This window comes from Muntiacus reevesi, chromosome 1 (genome assembly GCF_963930625.1).
Source record: "Muntiacus reevesi chromosome 1, mMunRee1.1, whole genome shotgun sequence".
In the NCBI taxonomy this organism is placed as follows: Eukaryota; Metazoa; Chordata; class Mammalia; order Artiodactyla; family Cervidae; genus Muntiacus; species Muntiacus reevesi.
Genome location: NC_089249.1, coordinates 8,642,564 through 8,666,137, shown reverse-complemented (window position 1 = coordinate 8,666,137; position 23,574 = coordinate 8,642,564). Strand labels below are relative to the sequence as shown.

Here is a 23,574-nt window from a genome sequence, read left to right as displayed (position 1 = left end):
ACATTGGGTTGCTGATGCTGTCCAGCCGTCTCACCCTCTGCTGCCTTCTTGTCCCTTTTACACCCGTCTGTTTACATACGGTGCTGTGTGTGCCTCAGTGGTCCTCTCAGTTCGTCCCACCCACTCTCCCCTGCTGTGTCCACAGTCTGCTTTATGCTTCCGCCTCCAGTCCTGCCCTGCAAACCAGTGCCGTTCTCTTTATTTCATATACGCGCATTAATACACGATAATTGTATTTTGTTTTCTGACTTATCTCACTCTGTATAACAGTGTCTAGGTTCATCTACCTTAGTCCATCTGTCTCGGATGTTCTCCTTTTTATGGCTGAGGTCTCTGTGAGGAGTGGGATGGGGTAGGGGAGTGGAGAGAGGTTCAAGAGGAAGGGGGCATGTGTATACTTAGGGTTGACTCACATTGTTGTCTGGCAGAAGCCAACACAATATTGTAAAGCAATTATCCTCCAATTAAAAATAGATTAAAAAAAATCAAAGGCTTATCTTTCTCATAGTGGATGCAGGTTCTATTTTATTTAGCAAACAAAAGGTAAGCACTGGAGTGGGGATAGAGGGAAAGGGGGAGGGTATGTGTAGTATGTGTTTTTTTCATGGCTCTGTCCCATATGACTACATACTTGGTCTTTAGAACAAATTGTTGGCATTTATATCTTCCCATTCCTCAAGTAGTATTAGGAATCAGGAACAACAGGAATTCTATAATTTTTTTTGGCTTCTAGATCTTCTTAGTAGATGGGCCACTGCCTGAGAGCAAGTCAGGCACTTTCTGAAGCTGCGTGACTTTTTCAAGCAACGGAGGGGCAGTTTAAGAGATTAGTCCTTGGAACGATGCCTGTAGAAGTAGTTGACTAGGGTGAAATGTACCAAGATCACGCCCTGGTGACCTGAAAGGGCTATTGAGTGCTTAAAGGATTCTTAGAGAGTTTCTTAAGTGAAAAACAGATATAGCTCCCCAAACATCAATTCTACAGTACGTATTGTATAGGAGCAAGAGGCAGGCAGGGTTCTCAATTACACAAGGGGGCTTCTGATCCTGGATCACTGCAGCAAAATGATGATTCCAATGATGGGGTTCTGACAGTGTTTCCTCCTACAGAATTCAGTGAAGAATGACTGGAATCACCGATGTAGTCAATCAAACGGAGACCAAATGGTCTGCAAAAGTGAGCTGGAGTCTTGGTGATTAGTGTAGATACCAATGTAAAGATTGACTTTTAAAAAATGATATTTGCTGTAAACCACCATTTGGAGAGCTAAAGGGAAGGATTTTAATTTCTAGTTTGGTGCGAGAGGAACTGTAAAGTCATTAGCAGCCTATGACAGTCATCTTTTAAGATTCCTCTATTTATTGGAGAAATCAAGTATTTTTCTAGACAAGAGACTACTAAATACCTACTATCTCTCCCGTTTGATGGCTATAAAAACTTGATTTTATTAGCATAGCATCATGCTTCACTGAAATATGCTAGCTCTCTCATCCTACCTGAAAGATGGGAGGGGTTTATGACTGAATTCTAGCTGGTGAGAGATAAGAGGAAGTTACTGGATGAGTCTTCTGGTGAAACTCCCTGAAAAGGGGCAGTGCCTCATCTGACATGCCCCCTTTGTTCCTTGTCTTCCCCTCCTTCCTACCTGGAACAAGAAAATACTGCTGGAATTCTAGTAGCCACTTTATGAATATGAGGCAGCCTCATAGTATAACAGGGAGGAAGTCACAGATCAGAGAAGATGAAGGGCAAAGAAGAGAGAGAAGAGGTCTACAGTTAGGTCATAGAGCCATCGTACCACCCCAGTTTGTGTAAACTCTGATATTCTGCTCCGTTCTTTGCTGCTCCCAGTTGAGCATATTTTCTAACTGATACAGTATGCAAGACTGGAATCCCACGTCTTTTCCTCTTAAATAGAAGTTCTTCTGTTCACACAACAGGAACATCAATAGGGAATAAGAGTCTAAAACCCAGCCAACCCATCCATATGGATGGTCACCATATGGCCTTTCCTTTCTGCCAAAGCCAGTCTAGCTAACAGACATAGGGAAGAAATGGCAAGTGCAAAGTCATCCTAATGACATTCTAGGATGCATGAAATGGAGACAATCTGGGCAACCCCGAGACACCATAGAAGTATTGTTTCTGAAGTATTGAAAAGAAAAATCCTTTTGGTGCATTTCAACCAGTATGAAGAGAGCAACTTCAAAGTATCATACTGGTCAACTGCTTTCATTTTTATCTGCATTATTCATAAAATCCATTGTGTAGTAGATCACTTTGGTTAATTTATGTCCATTTTTATCCTCAGTGTATGCAGGTTGTACATGTACATACTCAGAGATTGCAGGTGGATTCTTTACCAGCTGAGCTACAAGGAAAGCCCTAATAAATGATAGAATTGGGATTCAGGCCCAGTCTGTGTAACCAAAATATGTTATTTAAACTACTCTATTCTTTCCACAAACATTTGTAAAACACTATGTGCTAGGAATACTCCAAGCCTTAAGGATAAAAAGTAAAGAGGAATTGCAATAATTTCTGCCTTTCTGAAGATTCTTTTCTTTTTTTAAAAAAAGTTCTAGTGGGGAATTAAAACAATAAACATGACAAGTAAATTATGTGCTATAAGTGGGGCTTCGCTAATAGGTCTGTTGGTAAAGAATCTGCCTGCAATGCAGGATTCCCTGGTTTGATTCTTGGGTTGAGAAGATCCCCTGGAGAAGGGAAGGGCTACCCACTCCAGTATTCTGGCCTGGAGAATTCCATGTACTGTATAGTCTATGAGGCTGCAAAGAGTTGGGCATGACTTTCCCAGAAGTGAGTTACGTATGACAAGTAGAGATGCAGACAGAGAGAACAGACTTGTGGACGTGGAGGGGAAAGAAGGTGGGACACGTTGAGAGGGTAGCACTGACACGTTTGCACTGTCGCGTGCCAAGCTCAGAGCTCGTGGGAAGCTGCCCTATGGGCCCAGGAGCCCAGCCCTGCCTGCTGACAGCCTGGAGCGGTGGGGTGGGGTGGGGCTGTGGGAGGGAGCCTCCGCAGGGAGGGTGTGTACTTCTGCCTGATTCACGGTGCTCTATGGCAGAAACCCTGCTAGCTCAGACAGTGAAGAACCCGCCTGCACGTGTGAGAAGAGAAGGGCTGCCCACTCCAGTATTCTGGCCTGGAGACTCCCCATGGACAGAGGAGCCTGGCGGGCTACCGTCCACGGGGTCGCACAGAGTCAGACACGACTGAATGACTAAGCACGTGACAGAAACCAACACAACATTGTAAAGCAATTACCCTCAATTTAAAAAGAAAAGACAAAAAAGAGGGTGGTGGAGCAGGGTAAGAGAGGGCAGCCGCATGGTTGGGACAAACCGGGACAAGATGTCAGTATTTAATACGAGGGTCACAGGAGGCTTCCCTGACAAGGTGGTGCTTGAGCAGAACGTTGAAGAAGGATGGTATGAGCCATGTGACTGTCTGCTAAGAGGAGAGTATTCTTGGCTGAAGGAAAAGCTGCTGCAAAGACCCTGGTGTGGGAGCATGCTTATCATGTTTGAAAGACAGCAGGGAGGTCAGAGTGGGGACCAGGGGTGGAGAGAGCAATCGGAAATGAGGTCTGAGAGGAAATGCGAGGCCAGACATGCAGTACTGGAGACTCTGTTTCCTGTTTGAGGGAAATAGGGGCCATTTAACTGAGCAGTGTGTGATCTGACTTAGGTTTCAAAGGATCATCCTGGCTGCTGTGTTGAAATAGACTGAGGTGAAAATGTGGCATCTTCAGTTAAGAGGCTTCCATACTATGCTCTCATGCTTTGTAAGTTTTCAAGGATAGGGTCTGAAGAAAGATTTCCGCTCTTCTTGTCTTTACGTGTGTGTGTGTTTGTCACTCAGTCGTGTCCAACTCTTTGTGACCCATGAACTGTAACCAGCCAGGCTCCTCTGTCCATGGAGTTCTCCAGGCAAAAACACTGGAGTGGGTTGCAGTTTCCTTCTCCAGGGGGTCTTCCTGGCCCAGGGATAGAATCCGGGTCTCTTGCATTGCAGGCAGATTCTTTACCATCTGAGCCACCAGGGAAGCCCTCTTGGCTTTATAATCCCTTTCAATTAAAGAGGGTAAGTAGCAGGATGGTGACAGTAGTAGCAGACACAGGCCGCACCTCTGGCAAGTGGGCTCTCGGTGGGTGGAATTCTAGCTGTCTCCCCCATCTTCTTTTCCTTCCTGAGGGAATGTGCAGACAGAGGCAGGCACTGTTGGAATGAATGTCTTTGGAAGTCCTATAAGGGAACCGTCCTAGGACCAAAATTCTCAGAACCTCTTTTTCTCTAATTAACTTCATTAAATCAAAAAGTATTTGTGCAGTCATTGTATAGCTTAAATTAGTGGGGAAAACAGACAATAATTCTTAAGCTTCATAAATATGTAAATTACATGTGTTGGATTATGACAAAAATTATAGAAAAAATGTAGGACAAGGTTAGTGGGAGTTCCAGGGATGGGGTGGGGTTGATGGAGGTGGGGGGCAGCTTTCAGTATTAATGGAGTGGTCAGGGTAGGCTTCATTGAGAAAGTATTTGGGTTTGGTGGCCAGCAGGCCTTGGTAATTTCAAATACCATTAACTGGAGACAGCTGGTGTGCCGTCGCTTTTCCTTTTATGCTGTGCCTTCCGTTGGTGAAGAAGATGAGTCGCTGACATCAGTTCCTCCTCAGCCTGAACAAAGAGGGCTGCTGGTGCTTTCTTCTCATGTTCTTCACGGTCAGCGCCTCAGTCCTCTTCACTTCTTTGATCCTTGAAGGAAAATCAAGACAAGCTCCTTCTCAAAAATGTGAGCAACTCCTATTCCAGCCAGATTGATTTTCTGGGAAAACTACTGCTTCCTGTCATTTACTTACGTTGTTTCTAAGTCATTGAAGGGACTCCAGAGACTGGGTTTACATTGGCTGGTTCTGTATGATAGGATGGTAAAATATGATATATAGAGAATGAAAACATTCACTGATTAATTTGTTCTTCTCCCTTTCCTTTTTATTCATAAATTCCTGATAATGAAGCAATTGATCACATTGTCAAAAGTTCTTTAAATCTGGTCTTAAGATGACGGAAAAAAGGAAATCTGCAGTGTTATGGTTGATTCAGCTGTGTAATGGCCATTACTGTCTAATTAGTCATTTTTTGACTAAATGGAGTGATTTAATAATTTTGAACAGATGTTGTGACTAAAGCGTTGACTCTACATAATATTTACAATAATAGTCTAATGTAGACATCATCTGAAAGAGTCTAATTCAGAACTTAAAAAAAATTATCTTTATTTATTTTTAATTGATTGATGATTGCTTTACAATATTAGTTTGATTTCTGCCATACAGCAGCATGAATTAGTCATAGATGTACAGATGTGCCCTCCGTCTGGAACCTTCCTCCTACCTCCCACCCTTCCCACCCCTCTAGGTTGTTACGAAGCCCTGATTGGAGTCCTCTGAGTCAGACAGAAAATTTCCACTGGTTGCCTGTTTTACACACGGTAGTGATATGCTTCCATGCTATCCTGTCCATTCATCTCATCCTCTCCTTCCTCTTAATTCAGAACATTTTGAAGTATATCCTGTGGAACAGTTGGTCCTACTATTAATGTCTTCAAAAAAATAAAGAGGGATTCAGTGGCCAAATAATTTTGGGAAGTGCTCTATGCTACCCTTCTTTCTTGGAGATCCTTGATGTGTATTGGTCTTTTAATAGCTGTGAGAACTTTTCAATAAACAAACATTTTATTTTTGTTTAACTCAGTGTTTCCCAAACTTATTTGATTATAGAATGTCACATAACTGTCAATTAAATTCTACAGAACTACCAATTTATAGGATATGCTCTGGGAAAAGCTGGTGTGGCTGATGTTAAATTTCTTAGAAGAATAAATAGAATTGCTTGTTAATGTTTCTTGAGTGGGCTTGAGGGTGCCACATTTGAACTTGTTTTAATTACTGATCTTTACTGTGGTTATAGTTAAAAGTTTTTATATATTCTTCTAAATCCAAACATTGGGAAGCTCTGCTGGGTTCATGTTGATGTAACTTTGGGTTTGGCACGTGGTGGTGAAAGAGATGGGATCTCAGTGGTCAGCAAACGTGTAGAGCTGCTTGTGTGTGCTGTGTGCGTAGTCGCTCAGTCGTGTCTGACTCTTTGCGAACCCGTGGACTGTAGCCCGCCAGGCCCCTCTGTCCATGGGGCTTCTCCAGGCAAGTATACTGGAGTCAGTTGCCATGCCCTCCTCCAGGGGATCTTCCCTACCCAGGGATCGAACCCAGGTCTCCCACATTGCAATCAGGTTCTTTACCGTCTGAGCGACCAGGGAAGCCCGGCAAAGTATTATTGACATTTAAATAAACCAGGAATATGGCTTCATGTGACTTCTACTTTGTGATCTTGTTCTAATAATCACATCAAGTAACTGCTGTGATAAAATTTACTTCCTTGAATAAAAGCAAAAAAGTTCAGTCTCAAATACTGACAATTTGTTCTATAGGCTGAAGATTTCTTAAATACTGTCTATAACACCAAAACATTTTTAAGACTTAAAATGAATACACTCAGCTGTCTAAAACCTCTTAAGATTTTTGAAGTACAAATCATAAGGGTGTGTGAGGTGGCATTTGATTTTGGCAATGTTAAATTGTCAAAATTAGTTTAAACTTCAAATTTTAGCTTCTGCCTCTTAAGCATATTTTTCATCCCTTATATGAAATGAAATTGAAATGTAAGCTTCTTCTGGTGAAATGCCCTTAGAAGACTTCTATGAAAAATTTCTTTCCATAAATGATCACATTCTTTAAGGCTTCCTGTTACAGTGGGCATTCTTTGTGCCCTTACTCCTTGTTGAAAGTCAGAGGAAAATTTAATTCTGTAATCTTGCACCAAAATTTTTTTTCAGGTTCAAGTCAATGTGTTTAATTTATCTGGAATTTTCTTAAGTAAGAGTCACTTTCTATCTTCAGTGAAGAAACAGGACCAGCTTTGCCTTGGAAAGCAAATCGTATATTGAAGTGATTCCTCAATTTTATAGAAAATATTGGCATGGTCACTGTGATATATTGTATGACTGTTTACCATATATTTTGATGCCTCTCCTGTGGTGTCATTCTTTGGGAGGATTACACAGTTTTTTTTCTTGTTAAGGGAGGCTTAGTCATGTGACTTGCTCTGGTGGAGGTGATGTGAGGCACTTCTAATAGAAGCTCATGTAACCATCTCACAGTTTGCCTTATCTTTTTTTTTTTTTTTCCTCTCCTCTATGAAGATCTGTGTTGCTTTGGGGAGTTTTCAGGTCCTACAGTGAAGTTGACATGGAGCAGATCCATGGCCAACCAGCAATGGATATATAGTACAAAGAAGAAATAAACCCTTGTTTTTGTTGGGATTTTGGACATGTTTGTTATTGCTAATAGCCATTATATTTTGACTTATATAAATACCTTCTTGATTGTATTCTTTGTTTTAAAAAACTTGATATAAAGGCAGAGAATTCAGCTAATCTATCATCTATTGTTTAATAAATAAATAAATAGAGGAAATTGCCAATGAGTTGATAAAAAGCTAAATTTCAACATCAACAATGTAAACAGTAGAATCTTTAACCACTGTAATATATATAATAACTGCTATTTAGCTTTAAGTAATGGAGCAAATAAAGATATAGACCCCATTACAATGCTTCTGTTTAATGGACCAATTACAGTGATTCTTGAATGTGAACATGATATTTAATCTAAATAATTTTCCATTCAGACCTTAATAACTGTCTTTGTGAGTTGCAATTTAGTCTCTCAAAAGCACTAAATAAAAAAGCGAAGTTAAGTTTTTAGCACTTGTGTTCAAGTAAAAATGATTCTTTGTGGCGACAGTGGCTAGTTAGTGCAATAAAGCCCTAAAATGTAATTTTATAGATGGGCTTTTTTTTTCCCTCAAATGAATGTAGACTCGGCAGTTGACTTTCCAGGTGGATTCCTTGGTGATAAGGCAGCATGGAGCCTGATAATTATTTATTCATAAATTATAGTTAACATCAATTGTCTATGGATTTTCTCCCAGGAAGAATGAAAGGGATACTTGAGAATTTTTTTTTGGAGAATATAAAAGATATTATTTCTGAGGAGTTTTTAGGACTTTCAGTTCTTGTGGAAAATATTTTTATTTTTAATTTGTAAAGTATGTGGAATTATGGAGATAATTTATCTACTTTGATGGGGATTTTAGAGCTCATAGAAACTCAAAGAAACAAATATTAATGTTGGAAACTGAATGTCAAAATTAATTCTTCATGAACTGGGTCACAAACAAGTAACTTTTCTTATTTCTGGATCAAAGTCATTGTCTTTGAATTTCTAGAAAAATGGTAGCTACTTCTAATGCAAGGAAAGAGTATTTGAAAAACACCTTTAAAGTGATTTATATTAATCTCATTTGAGAAGGATGAAATCGTATTCTTGGAAACTTTATGAAAAGAAAATCTTAATTATCTTTTCCCCACTCATAACCCAAACACAACTATGGCATAATCCTTTCTCTCTTGTGCTGTTTGGTTCATTTTCCCCGTTCGTTTTCCTGAGGAATAAAAAGCAAGAACCTTAGAATGTTTTAGTTTTCCTCTGAACCCATCCTATCTTCCATTATTATTGTTAGTCTCATATTTTAGCTCCACTGTGGTTTGAGATCATCCCTCAAATTAGTTACTTTATTATTATTTATAGAGTCTATATTTATTTAGATATGCAAATGAAAACCAAGTTCTTTTTTTAAACCATTGTTTCTTATATTCCGTTGTAATTCTATCTTTGCTTTTTGCTCAGGTTTAGTTTTTAGTGGTCTATAAGTAGCGAACTCCTTTATTCTTTGTATGTCTGAAAATGCCTTTATTTTATTGTCACTCTTTTGAATGTTAGTTTCACTGGGCAGATGATTCAAGGTTGATAGTTACTTTACTCAGAACACTGAGTATGTTTCTCCTTTGATTTCTGGAACCTATTTTCGTGATGACAAGCCTGTTGTCAGTGTGATTGTTGTTTATTTGAAGGTAAACAGTCATTTCTTCCAGCTAGCTTTATTATCTCTATTTTAGATTCTCTAAAGTTTCACCATGATTTGTGATTTTAAAGAAATTCTGCAAAGGGAGTTTCTGGTGGTGCAGTGCTTAGGACTCTGCTCTCTCACTGCCAAGGGCCCTAATGCAGCCGCTGGTTGGGGAACTAATCCCACAAGCTGCACAGCATGGCCCCCCCCCCAAAAAAAATTCTGCCAAGAACTCACTATGTTCTTTAAAATCTAATGATTCATGCCTTTTTTCTTTTCTAGAAACATCTTCACTATTATCCCTTTCAGTATTGCTTCTTTCCCATAACCTTTTACTTCTTTCTGAAATCCTTATAATAGGTATATTAAAACTTCTTGTTCTCTCTTTTGTGTATCTTAAATTTTTTCATGTTCTGGGTGCCTTAGTTCTTTGCCTTCTAGCTCAGTAATTTCTTTTTCAGTTTTGTTTAGTCTTTTGTTTAAGCCATCAATTGACAATGACTATGGTTTTCATTTCTAGAAAATTTTTTTCCTTTCTTAATCTGCCTGTTCTTTTTAAAAGCATTTTGGTTTTGTCTTGTCGATACTTTTTCCTTCCTTTATCTTATAGAACATTATTAACATACTTCATTTTTAAAGACTTAATTTTATTAATGTATTTTTTGGTCGATGGTTAACCAGACCATGGCACATTAAATAATGTGCCATTAAAAAAAAAAGACTTTATTTTAGATTATTCTATTGCCTGAATTCTTTCAGCTGTAAATTCCCCCATTTATTGTGTTTGCTTTCTCTCTAAGCGCTATGAGTGTCCATGTGTTTCACAGTTTTGTGTTATGAACTTGTCTTCAGTTGGAGTTGTCTCTTGGTTGTCTTATTTGAGCTTTGAGTTGAGGAGGCACCTCTATAGGGTATTTTACCCCATCTTTGCTAGGGACCTATGTTTTTCAGTGATTCTAGACTAGTTTATAGGTCAATTTCTTGACTACAAATTTTTACACCACTTAAATAATTTCTAAGTTCAGGTCCCACACTCAATATTATAGGTAGAAAAAATATGGAATTAAGCCACAGAGTTGCTTTGACAGTCTTTGACACCAGTGGGAACACGAAATTTTCTATCTGGAAGGTGATAGAACTTGTTTAGGAATCTATCAATATATTATAGTTGCATTTGCAACATGTATAACAAAAACTATTTCTTTTTTTTTTTTTTTTGTTACTAGATATCCATGTTTATTTGGAATAGCTTGAATGCAAGTTGATAGAAATTTGACATGGTCTTTATGTTGAACTAAATTTCCTAAAGGAATCAACCCTGAATATTTATTGGAAGGACAGATGCTGATGCTGAAGCTCCAGTACTTTGGCAACCTGATAGGAAGAGCCAACTCATTGGAAAAGACCCTGATGCTGGGAAAGATTGAAGGCAAGAAGAGAAGGGGGTAGCAGAGCATGAGATGGTTGGATGGCATCACTGACTCCATGGACACGAGTTAGAGCAAACTCGGAAGATAGTGAAGGACAGGGAAGCCTGGTGTGCTGAGTCCATGGTGTCACAGAGTCAGACGTGAATCAGTGAGACACATGATATGAATCACAACAAAATAGTGAGAATAGTGTTTTTACTTATGACACATGTTTACTTGGAGAAGACTGAGAAGTCCTGACAGAGATAACGTGGAAAGAAAATGACCTTAAGCCTCCACTTGTAGTTAAAGCTAGATATCCAGTCTGGATTTATATAAAGGCCCCTACCAGTCATAATGCCTTTTTGGAGAAGTGGTGAGAAGGAACTCTTCATAAACTTAATAATTAGAACATATGCATTTGGATTAAATTTAGAAAATGCTAAATAATGTTTGAGTTTATTGCAAATTTAACAAAATTGGCCTAATCAAGTGTGGGGCATTAGATTGCTTAAGATTATAGAAAATAAGTAAATCAATTAAAATATTTAATTCTCCAAATTTAATTAGATATCACCCTGAGTTTTAGCCTAGATAAAGCCAAGATGAGGAGATTAAAACTGAAAACTAAAGAAGATTTTATTAACTTGGACTGAATGAGCTTTTATTATAGTCTTTCCCTGACCAGTGGTATGGCTAACTACAAACCTCAGGGACTCTAGTGAAAGTGAAAGTCTCTCAGTCATGTCCAACTCTTTGTGACCCCACAGACTATACAGTCTATGGAATTCTCCAGGCCGGGATCTTGGAGTGGGTAGCCTTTCCCTTCTCCAGGGGACCTTCCCAACCCAGGGATTGAACCTAGATCCTCCCGCATTGTAGGCGGATTCTTTACCAGCCGAGCCACAAGGGGAGCCCAGGGACTCCAGAGCTGAGGCAAATTAAGAGAAGAATACTGCTATTCCTGGGATGGTGTCTGGAGAATGTAAAATGATACTACGTCCAGGAGGGCTTTGTCTTGATGTGTGGCCTGAAAGTCAGGGAAGTTAAAAATAAAGAAATATGGGAACTCCATTATAGATGGTTCAGTAATTAGCTTTAGAAGAAACCAAGTGGCCTGGCTTGAGCCTAGGAGAGAGGAGGCACACGATTCGGTACCACATATGCCTGACTCTTTGAAAATAAGGAATTCATCCTAAGGTTGTGTGAAGGTATCCCTCATTGATAACTTGACCGAAATGCATGGGCGGGAGATGGAGCACTGGTAACGTGCAACACCCAACCCCTTTAGGGTTTCTGTTTCCATCAGAAATGTGGATAGAGCAGTCTCTATTCTTTTAAAAATAAAAAAAATGTATCATTAGAACAGACAAGTGGGGACAGTATCTCACTGTGGTTATATGTGTGGACAAAGTCTTTGGAGGTAGACTGCTTGGTCACTTCCTCCTGCTCTGCTACTTCCTGGAGGTGGAACATGATAAGTTGCCTAATGTCTCTGTGCATCATTTTTCTCATCTATAAAATGGGGAAACTTGAGTTGGTATAGGAAACAGGCTTTACTAGTGTGCTGTCCTGCCCCATAGAAGTCTATGGCATTCCTATGGGAAATTATTGCTGAAAAACGGGGTCTATTTTTTTTCCCATTTATTTTTTTTCATTGGAGGCTAATTAGTTTACAGTATTGTAGTGGTTTTTGCCATACACTGATATGAATCAGCCATGGATTTACATGTGTTCCCCATCCCTATCCCCCTTCCTGCCTCCCTCCCTATCCCATCCTTCTGGGTCTTCCCAGTGCACCAGCCCTGAGCACCCATCTCATGCATCCAACCTGGACTGGTGATCTGTTTCACCCTTGATAGTATACTTGTTTCAATGCTGTTCTCTCTGAACATCCCACCCTCACCTTCTCCCACAGAGTCTTAAAAGTCTGTTCTATACATCTGTGTCTCTTTTTCTGTTTTGCATATAGGGTTATCATTACCATCTTTTTAAATTCCATATATATGCGTTAGTATACTGTATTGGTGTTTATCTTTCTGGCTTACTTCACTCTGTATAATGGGCTCCAGTTTCATCCATCTCATTAGAACTGATTCAAATGAATTCTTTTTAATGGCTGAGTAATATTCCATGGCGTATATGTACCACAGCTTCCTTATCCATTCGTCTGCTGATGGGCATCTAGGTTGCTTCCAGGTCCTGGCTATTATAAACAGTGCTGCGATGAACATTGGGGTGCACGTGTCTCTTTCAGATCTGGTTTCCTTGGTGTATATGCCCAGGAGTGGGATTGCTGGATCATATGGCAGTTCTATTTCCAGTTTTTAAAGGAATCTCCACACTGTTCTCCATAGTGACTGTACCAGTTTGCATTCCCACCAACAGTGTAAGAGGGTTCCCTTTTCTCCACACCCTCTCCAGCATTTATTGCTTGTAGACTTTTGGATAGTAGCCATCCTGACTGGCGTGTAATGGTACCTCATTGTGGTTTTGATTTTCATTTCTCTGATAATGAGTGATGTTGAGCATCTTTTCATGTGTTTGTTAGCCATCTGTATGTCTTCTTTGGAGAAATGTCTGTTTAGATCTTTGGCCCATTTTTTGATTGGGTCATTTATTTTTCTGGAATTGAGCTGTAGGAGTTGCTTGTATATTTTTGAGATTAATCCTTTGTCTGTTTCTTCATTTGCTATTATTTTCTCCCATTCTGAAGGCTGTCTTTTCACCTTGCTTATAGTTTCCATTGTTGTGCAAAAGCTTTTAAATTTCATTAGGTCCCATTTGTTTATTTTTGCTTTTATTTCCAATATTCTGGGAGGTGGGTCATAGAGGATCCTGCTGTGATTTATGTCGGAGAGTGGAAAAACGGGGTCTTAAAATTATAAGAGCTTCTTTGGAATGCCTCCCTCACATAAAATTAAAATCCTTTCTATGCTTATGTGAATTTTTCTGGGGAGCAGACATGAGCCATAGCTTCCTTTGGATTTTAAAAATTCAAAATTCCTCAAAGGTAAATCACCACTGCCCTAAAATTTCCACAAAGGGACAGGACAGTCCTGATTTGTGTACTGTATCATGGAGTACAAAGCATGATGGAGTTGAAGATATAGTTTTCAGTTTAGCAAGGTGAGTGATGCAGCACATTGAAATATTGGAGCAGGCATCAGAACAAGTTGAGGCAGAGGTGTGTTCCCTGGCATCCAGAGAGTCTTCCCTAAAAGATTCAAAAACATATGCCCATAAGGACTTCTATTGGGACCACATGTGAATTAACCTTTAGAAACTTCCTCTTTTGTAGGAAGTATTTGATTAAAGCCCTGGTCTCCCTAATGCTGTGGGTATTTAGTGGTTAATCCAAAGAGAGAGCTACTGGCATTTAATTGCTACTTTAATTTTGCTGTAACTCTATGTCCATGGTCAAGAATTTAATTATCTACTCCTACGTGTCCTCAGCTGGAGCGTCTGGTTCTCAACGACTTCTTAACTTTGTTGTATTACAAAGACTGGTAGTTTAATTCACAAGTGAGATGGTTATTTAGGTTAATCATTATCTCTTAGAATTTGCTATTTGTTTTTTCTTTGTTCTTTGAGAAACTCAAAATTAGTGAAGGGTAGCTGGGCTTCCCTGGTGGCTCAGTGGTAAAGAATCTGCCTGCAATGCAGGAGCCTCAGGAGAAATGCGTTCAGTCTCTGGGTGGGAAAAGATCCCCTGGAGGAGGCATGGCAATCCACTCCAGTATTCTCACCTGGAGAATCCCCATGGACAGAGGAGCCTGGCAGGCTACAGTCCATAGGATTGCAAAGAGTCAGACACGGCTGAAGCAATTTAACACACACACACCCTCTAGGTAATATCAACATTTTCTACTCAAACTGGAAATGTCAGCTGAGATTTAGAGATTACTAAGAAAAAGAGGGTAAAGAACACTGGGCTCTTTGGCTATATTATAGGAATTCTGATGCAGTGCAACACACATAATGCAGTGCAAACGTATGTTTAAGGTGGCACGATCAGTGGTCCTAGCCAGGGTAGTTTCATACAAGTCTCCTTAGCCGGGTGTGTTGTTTTCTACCTTCTGGCATAGACTCTGTACAGTTGTCAGATCAGTCCTTTATACTCCTCTGCCAGATGCATGCCTGTCTCTACTTCTGATTTTACTTATACTGTAGTGTTTTATTTCTTGGGATGGCTTTTCAGGTTTATCCTCAAATTCTACTCGTTTTTAGTTTCTCCTTAGAAAAGTCTCTAGTATTCTGACTATTACAGTCTTTAATATTTCTCCCTTTTTACAGATGTATAATACTTCATTTGTCTCATCTCGTCTTCCTCTTTGAATTATAGGCAACTTAAGGATGGGATGGTGGCAGAGATTGGCTGTTTAACAAATTCATTTCCTTTTTGGTCATATTGCCAGATTGTATCCTCAGCTTGCCTGGTATATGCAGACTGAGGTCAAGCCAAAGGGATCAGGAAGAAGTGATGAGAGCTACTTCAAGTGGGCTTCCATGCTCTTTCCATGGATGCTATCTGAATGCAGAGGATTGTAGGATTCTAGGAGAAGGTAATATGGAAGAAGCATAGGTCCCCAAGTATTATATGGAAACGTTTGAGCAACCAGAAATAGCCATACTATACTGTCAGATGATAGGCAACTAACTTATCTGTTTATCATTTATTAAGCTACTGTTATCTTGGAATTTATCTTTTACAGTAGCTAGTATTACACTAACAAATATAGGGGTAAATCATGTTCTATTTCTTTGTTTCCTTCACATTACCAAGAATAATGTAGAGAGGGGATCCATCAATGCTGACTGCCTCACAAAAATATGATAATTTATTGCCCAGTGCCTTCCATAGCCAAGAGAAGAAGGATGCTGTCTCTTTAGGTCTGGATGGTGTGAAGTAGAAGGGAGACGTGAGCAGTGAGTGGCCCAGTCTGAATGTACGTAGGGTGTGTAAAGCACATAGATTTGGTCTTCTTCCTTGATCAGTGTCATCAAATAAACAAACAGTATTGTTATTGATTATTACATTAAGTAAATATCAGGAAAGGTATTGGTATTGATTATTATATTAGATAAATGTGCAGAGTGGTGATGTTATTGATTTTTATATTCAACAAATATACGTATGAACAAAACTCATACTCCAGCCAACCTATCTCAAAATGACTTAAGGGTTTTGAGCATGATTCTGGGACAGAGAGTTATTTTATGATGAATGTTTTAGAAAATCTGAAAACTTTCCTCATCAAATTTCCATTAAAAAGAAAAGCAAGTAGGGACATATATGTGTTTGACTATAAACCAGACATAGAGATGGCAACATTGTTGTCAGCAACAAAGACCCATAGGAACATCAAATACCAAATGTTGGACCACAGCATCTTTAAGATATAGGGCTAATTAAAGATATCAAACTGAAAGACAGAATACCATTGCAAAGAACAGGAAAATTTTAATGATGTGCAAAATGTAAGTTATCCATAATTGAAGGCCTACAGTTTTGTACTTCTGAGGTTGGATGGACTTAGCTTTATTGTTTGAACCTTTGGACTAGCCTGTACTTGAAGTCAAACTCCTGGACTTGTCAGTTAGGCAAATCAAAGAAGTTCCTCTTTTGTTTAAGCCATTTTGATATTTAGAAAAATATAATCTTATTTGCTGTGTAGGTTCTTCCTCTGCTTCCAGAGCCCGGGGCTGCTCTCGCTATGTGTGGGCTTCTCACTGTGGCGGCTTCACCTGCGTGGAGCACAGGCTCTAGAGCACATGGGCTCAGTAGCTGCGGCTCTTGGGCTCTAGAGCAGAAGCTCAATAGCTGTGGCCCACGGGTTTAGTTGCTCCTCGGTATGTGGGATCTTCCAGGATCAGGAATCAAACCTGTGTCTCCTACATGGCAAGAAAATTCTTTACCACTGAGCCACCAGGGAAGTTCCTGTTTTGAGATTTCCAAGTTGACTTTCAGCTCAGATGGTAAAGAATCTGCCTGCAATACAGGAGACCCAGGTTTGATTCCTGGGTCAGGAGGATCCTCTGGAGTAGGAAATGGCAACCCCCTCCAGTATTCTTGCCTGGAGAGTTCCATGGACAGAGGAGCCTGGTGAGCTACAGTCCAAGGGGTCACAGAGAGTCGGACATGACTGACCGACTAACACACACAAGTTTCTATTCTTAGCAAGAGAAAGCACCTGAGCTGCTGTAAAGTCCCCTATACCTAATACGGGCTTCCCTGATGGCTCAGATGGTAAAGAGTCTGCTTGTAATGTAGGAGACCAGGTTTGATCCTTAAGTCAGGAAGATACCCTGGAGAAGCATACCCACTTTCCTTGCCTGGAGAGTCCCATGGAGGGCTACAGTCTATGGGGTCGCAAAGAGTTGGACCCAACTGAGTGTCTAACACTTTTACTTTCACACCTAAGGTAGTCCTGGAGTATTATACTCAGCATTTGTTGACTGATATACTGAGTGCATGAAAATATGAATAACTTTCACCTGCCAAGGTGTACGTTAATTAATGGTTAATCCAGTGTGAAAATCCGACATTGGCTGGCACCTAATTTATGACTGGTTTCATGACCTACCTGATCTGTACTCTTGTGTCTTATATTCCATGTGCATACTGCCATCATAGCACCTACTGTGTTATGTTCAAATTTTTTGTCTGTCTTTTCCACTAGACTGAGCCTTTTGAGAACAGAAATGGAAGTTTTTACTTCTATATTCCTGGGCCCCACTGAACAGAGGCTCAGTGAATGGAGGATGGATTGTCTTCCTGTTCCAGCTGCAGTGAACCAGCCCAGGCCTTGGCACTTGCTGCTGCCCCCACCTGGATGACTCTTACCCAGATTCTATGTGATTGACTCTTGTCATTTAGATCTCAGCTTTGGTCTCTACTCTTTCCCACATCTGCCGGTGCTCCATTAGCCACTGGCTTCACATTGTCATATTGAATTTTCTTCAAAGCCTTCACTGCTTTTGAAGTTTTCTAATGTTAATATATTCATGTGTTTGCTGTTCATTTTCCACAACAACAGCGAACGCATCTGACTGGCTCATTACTATACACCAGCACCCAGAATAGTGCCTGGCACAGAGGAGGCACTCAATAGATTTTGTAGAATAGACAAGCCAGGTACACATTCTTCTTAGAAAAGATGCTTCTGAATCAGAATAAGGTGAAAGAGAAGCTTATAAATGCATCTGAAAACTTTCTGTGACTAAGGAGAGGGCCTTCAGAAAATATTATTTTGCTTTTGCCTTATAAACAGTAACTAAGGTCTTCAGACTCTGAAATTCTTGATTGCTTTATTGCTCATTTTATACATTTCCCTTATTAATATTTGTAAGAGTAATATTTATGAGGAAACCACATTTTTGGTCACTTGTATAAATCCCTTTACCATCCCAGGAAATCCTCTGCTTGGGCTAAGGATAAAGTGACCCAAATGAGTGGCAGGTGGTGAATTAATAGTGTGGTTTGCATTTTTGAGGTTGTGTGTATGTGTGTGTGTCTGTGTGAAGAGTTTTGTTTATATTAGTTTAGAGTTCTTTGTGCTAAAATTTGCTTATATTTAAAGAAATATAAAGCCCAAATTTCAGCCTGCTTTTGTCATGGTTGTAGCATAATCCACCATAAAAATCAAAATATAATTTCATTTTTCCCTTGGTTTAATGCCACTAAAGGAGTCAGCTCTAAGTCTGAGAAAACAAATCTGCTTCTTAGCATACCTGCATGCAAATAGGCTATGGAAGTGGCTTATCCTTTTACATAATAAATTAGAGAGTTCTCTTTTTCAGTGGAATAGATGTGTATATTAATATACCAAGACGAGGCATATGGATACGTGGAATCAGTGTAAGCCTGGTTAGAGATGACAAAGAGCTTCATGCTCAAGTGCTTTGCAGCCTAATTCAATAAAACAAAATGAAAGGCAAATGCTTGAGGAGCCAAAGAGAGGATCTTTATGAAAATATTAAAACCTTCATACAGTCACACATTCTCCTTTCAGTTCGCTCCTAGCATTGCAGTGTAATGAATGGGCCTCTTTTGGGGGGAAAGGAGCTTTGTGATTTTTAACAAAGCAACCAAAAGGATCCATTTTGAGTGTAGAAACCTGCTCTTTGGTCTTTAACTGAAAAGTTAAACACACTGAAATAAAACTAATTTTTTTTTCCATCAATTTGCAAAACTGAAGTGTAATTTGAACTGAAACGGCAACAGCGTGAAAAGCTATTCACGGGTCTGCAGCCATCTCTGATTCCATCGATTTGTTTTCCAGTCTTTGTTGTTATTCTGTGTCTCTCATGGATCTCCAGAGACCGCTTTCAGTTTGAGGAGAGAATACCAATAGCCCGCATGTCCTCCAGGAGGCTTCCCTGCAACAATCACAATGTTTCCACAGATCAGATCTTCTGTTTCTTTTAATGGCTGTGGTAGAACAACAAAAAATTATTCATTTTGGGAAAAATCAACAAAGCAGTAATGTCTGAGTATGGGTATAATTTTGCTCCTTTCTTGTGCAGTAAACTCAAAGGCAAAAAGTAAAAATCAATTGGTGTCTTTCGGGTGTTCCATAAATCCATAATTGTATCACATGCATTATAAAAATGAGGCAAAGAGCTAAATAAATTGAACAGAAAACTTGAGAAGTAGAGATGGTGCACCACAGTGAAATAGGTACTAGACTTTCTTACTGGATCTGGATGACTTAGGTTCTGATCCGAGTCTTATCAGGTAACAGGTGGGTCATCTCTAATAAAGTCCCCCTGCATTTCTGAGGAGGATCATTTTCTATCTCATCTGCTGTACTGTGAGCATCTTGAGAGTGGACTCTGTTTCATCACTTTTTAATTCCCTAGGCTTACCACAATGTTTTTACATAGTAAGCACTCAAATTTTGTTGCTCAATGACTCAAATTAGTCATTGCAGGTGCTAACAGATACATATGTAAGTACAAATATTCCTATTCCAGTGAAGGGTCAGGGAGGAAAATAGATTTATCTGTTGCTGTAATAAACTGGGGCTTCCCAGGTGGCGGTAGTGGTAAAGAACCTGCCTACCAATGTGAGAGACATAAGAGATGTGGGTTGGGAAGATCCCTTAGAGAAGGAAATGGCAACCCACTCCAGTATGCTTGCCTGGAGAATCCCATGGACAGAGGAGCCTGCCAGGCTATAGTCCATAGGGTCGCAGAGTCGGACACAACTGAAGTGACTTAGCATGCACACCCACATAATAGACTGACTTTATTTTCTGTACAAACTGTGGTAGGCAGAATGGTTCCTCCAAGATCTGTGTTCCAATCCTGGATCCTGTGAATATGTCATATAACATGGCAAAAGGGATTTTGCAGGTGTATTTAAGGTTACACACCTTAAAATAGTTGTTCATCCTGGACTATCCGGATAGGCCCAATCTAATCACAAGAGCCCTTAAAAGCAGAGAACTTTCTTGGGCTGGAGATGCAGCAGGAGAAGCCAGTGAGATTCCGAGTGTAAGAAGGACTTGATGTGCCATTTCAGGCCTTGAGATGCAGAAGGCTGTGTGCACAGAGTGAAGGGAGACCTCTAGGAGCCGAGAGGGGCTTCTGGCTGACAGTCTGTAAGAGAAACCTTGACACCACCTCCACAGGGAGCTGAATTCTGCCCACAACGGGAGTGTGTCTGGTAGCAGCTTGTCCCGCAGAGCCACCAGGGGAGAGTCAGGTTAGACTATACCTTGAGTACAGCTTCTGAGGCTAGTAGCAGAGAAATCAGTCTAGTCTGCCCAGCCTTCCGACCTACAGAATGGTGGGATAATAAACCTGTATTATTATATACCATTAAATTAGTGGTGATTGTTACAGAAGCCAAAAGAAAACAAATACAGAATTAATTTACTAGCTTCAACAGACCAGATTTTGGAAACCCATCATAAAGGTGGAATAGTCTGGGTCTGCAACAAATGATAAAAATTGCCATAGAGGGAGCCACGGAAAAGTTGGAGTCCTGGAATGGTGACAGCAGCTATGGTGGGATTATAGTGTTAGCCTTGGCTGCCACCTCAGCCAGGCACAGTGCAGGCCAGCCCACAGGCCCCTGGGAATTTGCTAAATTGCTTCTGGATTGCAAGTTAGATTGGGTAAGGCAGGGTAGAGCAGGATAGATTGGAGAGTTAGCCAAAGCTGGTTTAGAAATCTTTTCCCCTAAGAATTATGAAGATATTTCTCCCTAGTCTACTAACTTCTAGGGTTCCTCTTGAGAAATCTAATGTTGTTCTGATTTCTGATTCTTTGTACATGTTTTCTTTGTCCTCTTCAAAGTTTTTTGGAACTTCTCTTTATCTCTGATATTCTGAAATTAATAGTGTACTGTAGAGCTGTTTTTGTTGTTCATTGTGTTGGACACACAATACGCCTTTCACTTTTTTCATTTCTGAGAAATTTTCTTGTATCATTTCTTTGGTAATTTTCTCCCCTCCCTTTTCTCTGTTTTTTTTTTTTTTTTTTTTTTTTTTTGTAAAACACCTATTAATAAGATACTTGAATCATAGATTGATTATATATATAGTTTTCTTACGTATTTTCTAATTTCAACTTCTGATTTTTCTATTTAGGATGTTAAATTAAAAAAATTCTTTAAAAAATAACATTCTGTACTTGTTTCTTGGATCAGTATTTTTTCCTGTTTCTCTGAAGACATTTTACTTTCTTTTTTATTTTTCTGAATTCCATTTTCCAGTTTTCTTTGGTTCCTCTTTTCCACATTAGAGACTTTCCTCAAATACATGGTGTCCTTGGCTGTCTGTTCTTAAGCAACTGTAACATTCTAAGAAGCTGAATAAAAGCTTCGGGTGCTTGGTGGATCAGGCTGATGGGTGACTTGGATCTGGCAGGACCTATAGGTCTTTTCTCTGTGGTTCTTTAAAATTTTAAAACCTGTTTTATCATCTGTAAAATAAGGGCCCTAGTAATACCTATTTTATAGAATATAGGTTTCCCCTGCTATCCAAAAGTAGAGTGTTCTTATGAAACCTTTCATAAGCTGAGACACTATAAAGAGAAGAAGCAACTATCAATACCTTAGGAAAACATCTTGCCGCTGAGCACACAGAATAAATGGAGATGAAGCACAGAGGCTCGCAGACACAGCTCAAAGCGCTGGTGGCTTGTACTGAGATGCTGAGTGTGGCGCCTGGGGAGGAGCTCGGCGGTGCCAGGCTCACTGCCCCGAGTGCCAGTGGCCTCTGTGGTGGTTCACCCCAAGCGGTTTGAGGCAGATAAACATTATTTCTGCACTTTGTCTTTTTTTTGGTAAAAGTGAAAATTCTCTTTGAGTTCTTTCAGTTAATGAAAACAATACTAATTTAGGTCTTTAATAAAATTGAAGTGGTGTAAATTGAACTTTTGAAAAGTGGGGGAGACATGTAGTTTTTAGGATTAGATGAATCAAGGCCTATAAAGTGCCTACAGTGTTTTAAACATCATGTGTGTGTGCATGCGTGCCTAGTTGTGTCTGACTCTTTGGATCCCATGTACTGTAGCCCTCCAGACTCCTCTGTCCATGAGATTTCTTAGGCAAGAATATTGGAGTGGGTTGCCATTTCCTCCTCCAGGGGATCTAACTGACCCAGGGATCGAACCCATATCTCCTCCATATCCTGCATTGGCAGGTGGATTCTTCACCACTGAGCCGCCTGGGAAGCCCTTTAAACATCATGAATGTTAAATAGCAACCCACTCCATTATTCTTGCCTGGAGAGTTCCATGGACAGAGGAGCCTGGTGGGCTACAATCCATGGGGTCGCAAAGAGTTTGACTTGGCTTAGTACACACACACACACACACACACACACACACACACCTGTCGCCACACACACACACACACACACACACACACCTGTCGCCATCAAAATCATTATTAATTCAGTATAATTCCCCCATTGTGTCATTCTTCCCTCCCTCCGTTGCCCTCGCAAAGAGTTTGACATGACTTAGTACACACACACACACACACCTGTCGTCATCAAAATCATTATTAATTCAGTATAATTCCCCCATTGTGTCTCATCCTTCCCTCCCTCCGTTGCCCTAGCATGGAACTTCTCTGGTTCAGTGTCTAGATGAAAACTCTCCCTCTTTTTGCCAAAATGGATGAACAGTCTCTTGGCTAAGTAGATTTGGGAAGGTGACCTAAGATTTACTGGCTCCTTTTCCTGACTTTCAACCAGTTCTCTGGATCTTTATTTTCATCCTTCAACCATTCAGAGGTACCTGGTGTCACCAGTTCCCACTCCTCTCTGCAGTTTAGAGGCAGAAGTAGGTTTTCTTGCCATTGGATTGTCTGTCTAGAGCCACTCAGTTTCCAGGTTTCTCTGACTGCTTAGTGTGACCGCCACTCATCTACTCCCCTGTGACCTCCTGTCTGCTATGTATGTCCTCTGCTGTTCTCTTTTGCCCATTGGTTTATACATTTCATTTAGTCAAATTGGGATTGCGGAGGAAATGAAAATCAATGCATGCAACTGGCCATTGACCTCATTTCTTTACCTATGAAATGGGAGGTTACTGTGATACATTTTTTAGGTCTTTCCCTCCACTAAAAATCTTTGTTTCTATGTATGGTTTAGATTTAATGTAATTCCCAGCTGATCACAGCTAGATTTCCTATCACTTATCTCACTCTCAGAATAGTAGTGAATATTTTTGCTTTTGTTGTTTTGAATCTTTTTGAGCAAGAGACCTGCAGTGTAGCAAATTATATTTTGTGTACAAATTAGAGTAAATTGAAAAACACAGGTGACTTATTCCCTTCTGCATCACAAAGACCTTTTCAATCACCTGATTGATTATAAAGGTAACTCCACAAGCAGATGTGAGCGGCTGGGTTGCTGCTGATGGTAATTTTGGGTGCTATAAGATTCATCACGCGGTGCTATTTGGCAACCAAGCAGGAAGCCTTTAAACTGTCTACTGTTTCAAAAAAAATCCTAAATGATGATACAAAAGTTTAAATTGGAAAGAAGTTTCCTTTCTATTGAGATTCACAGAGAATGTTTGGATGAGTCAATGAAACTCCTGTTCTGCTTAAGATAGTTTAAGGTCAGATTTTTGTCACTT

The 23,574-nt window shown here is 39.9% G+C and overlaps 1 pseudogene; it reads left to right on the top strand.

Moving 5' to 3' along the window:
- LOC136159108 (17S U2 SnRNP complex component HTATSF1 pseudogene) overlaps window positions 1–23,574 on the top strand; it is a 210,718-nt pseudogene that overhangs the window by 94,612 nt on the left and 92,532 nt on the right.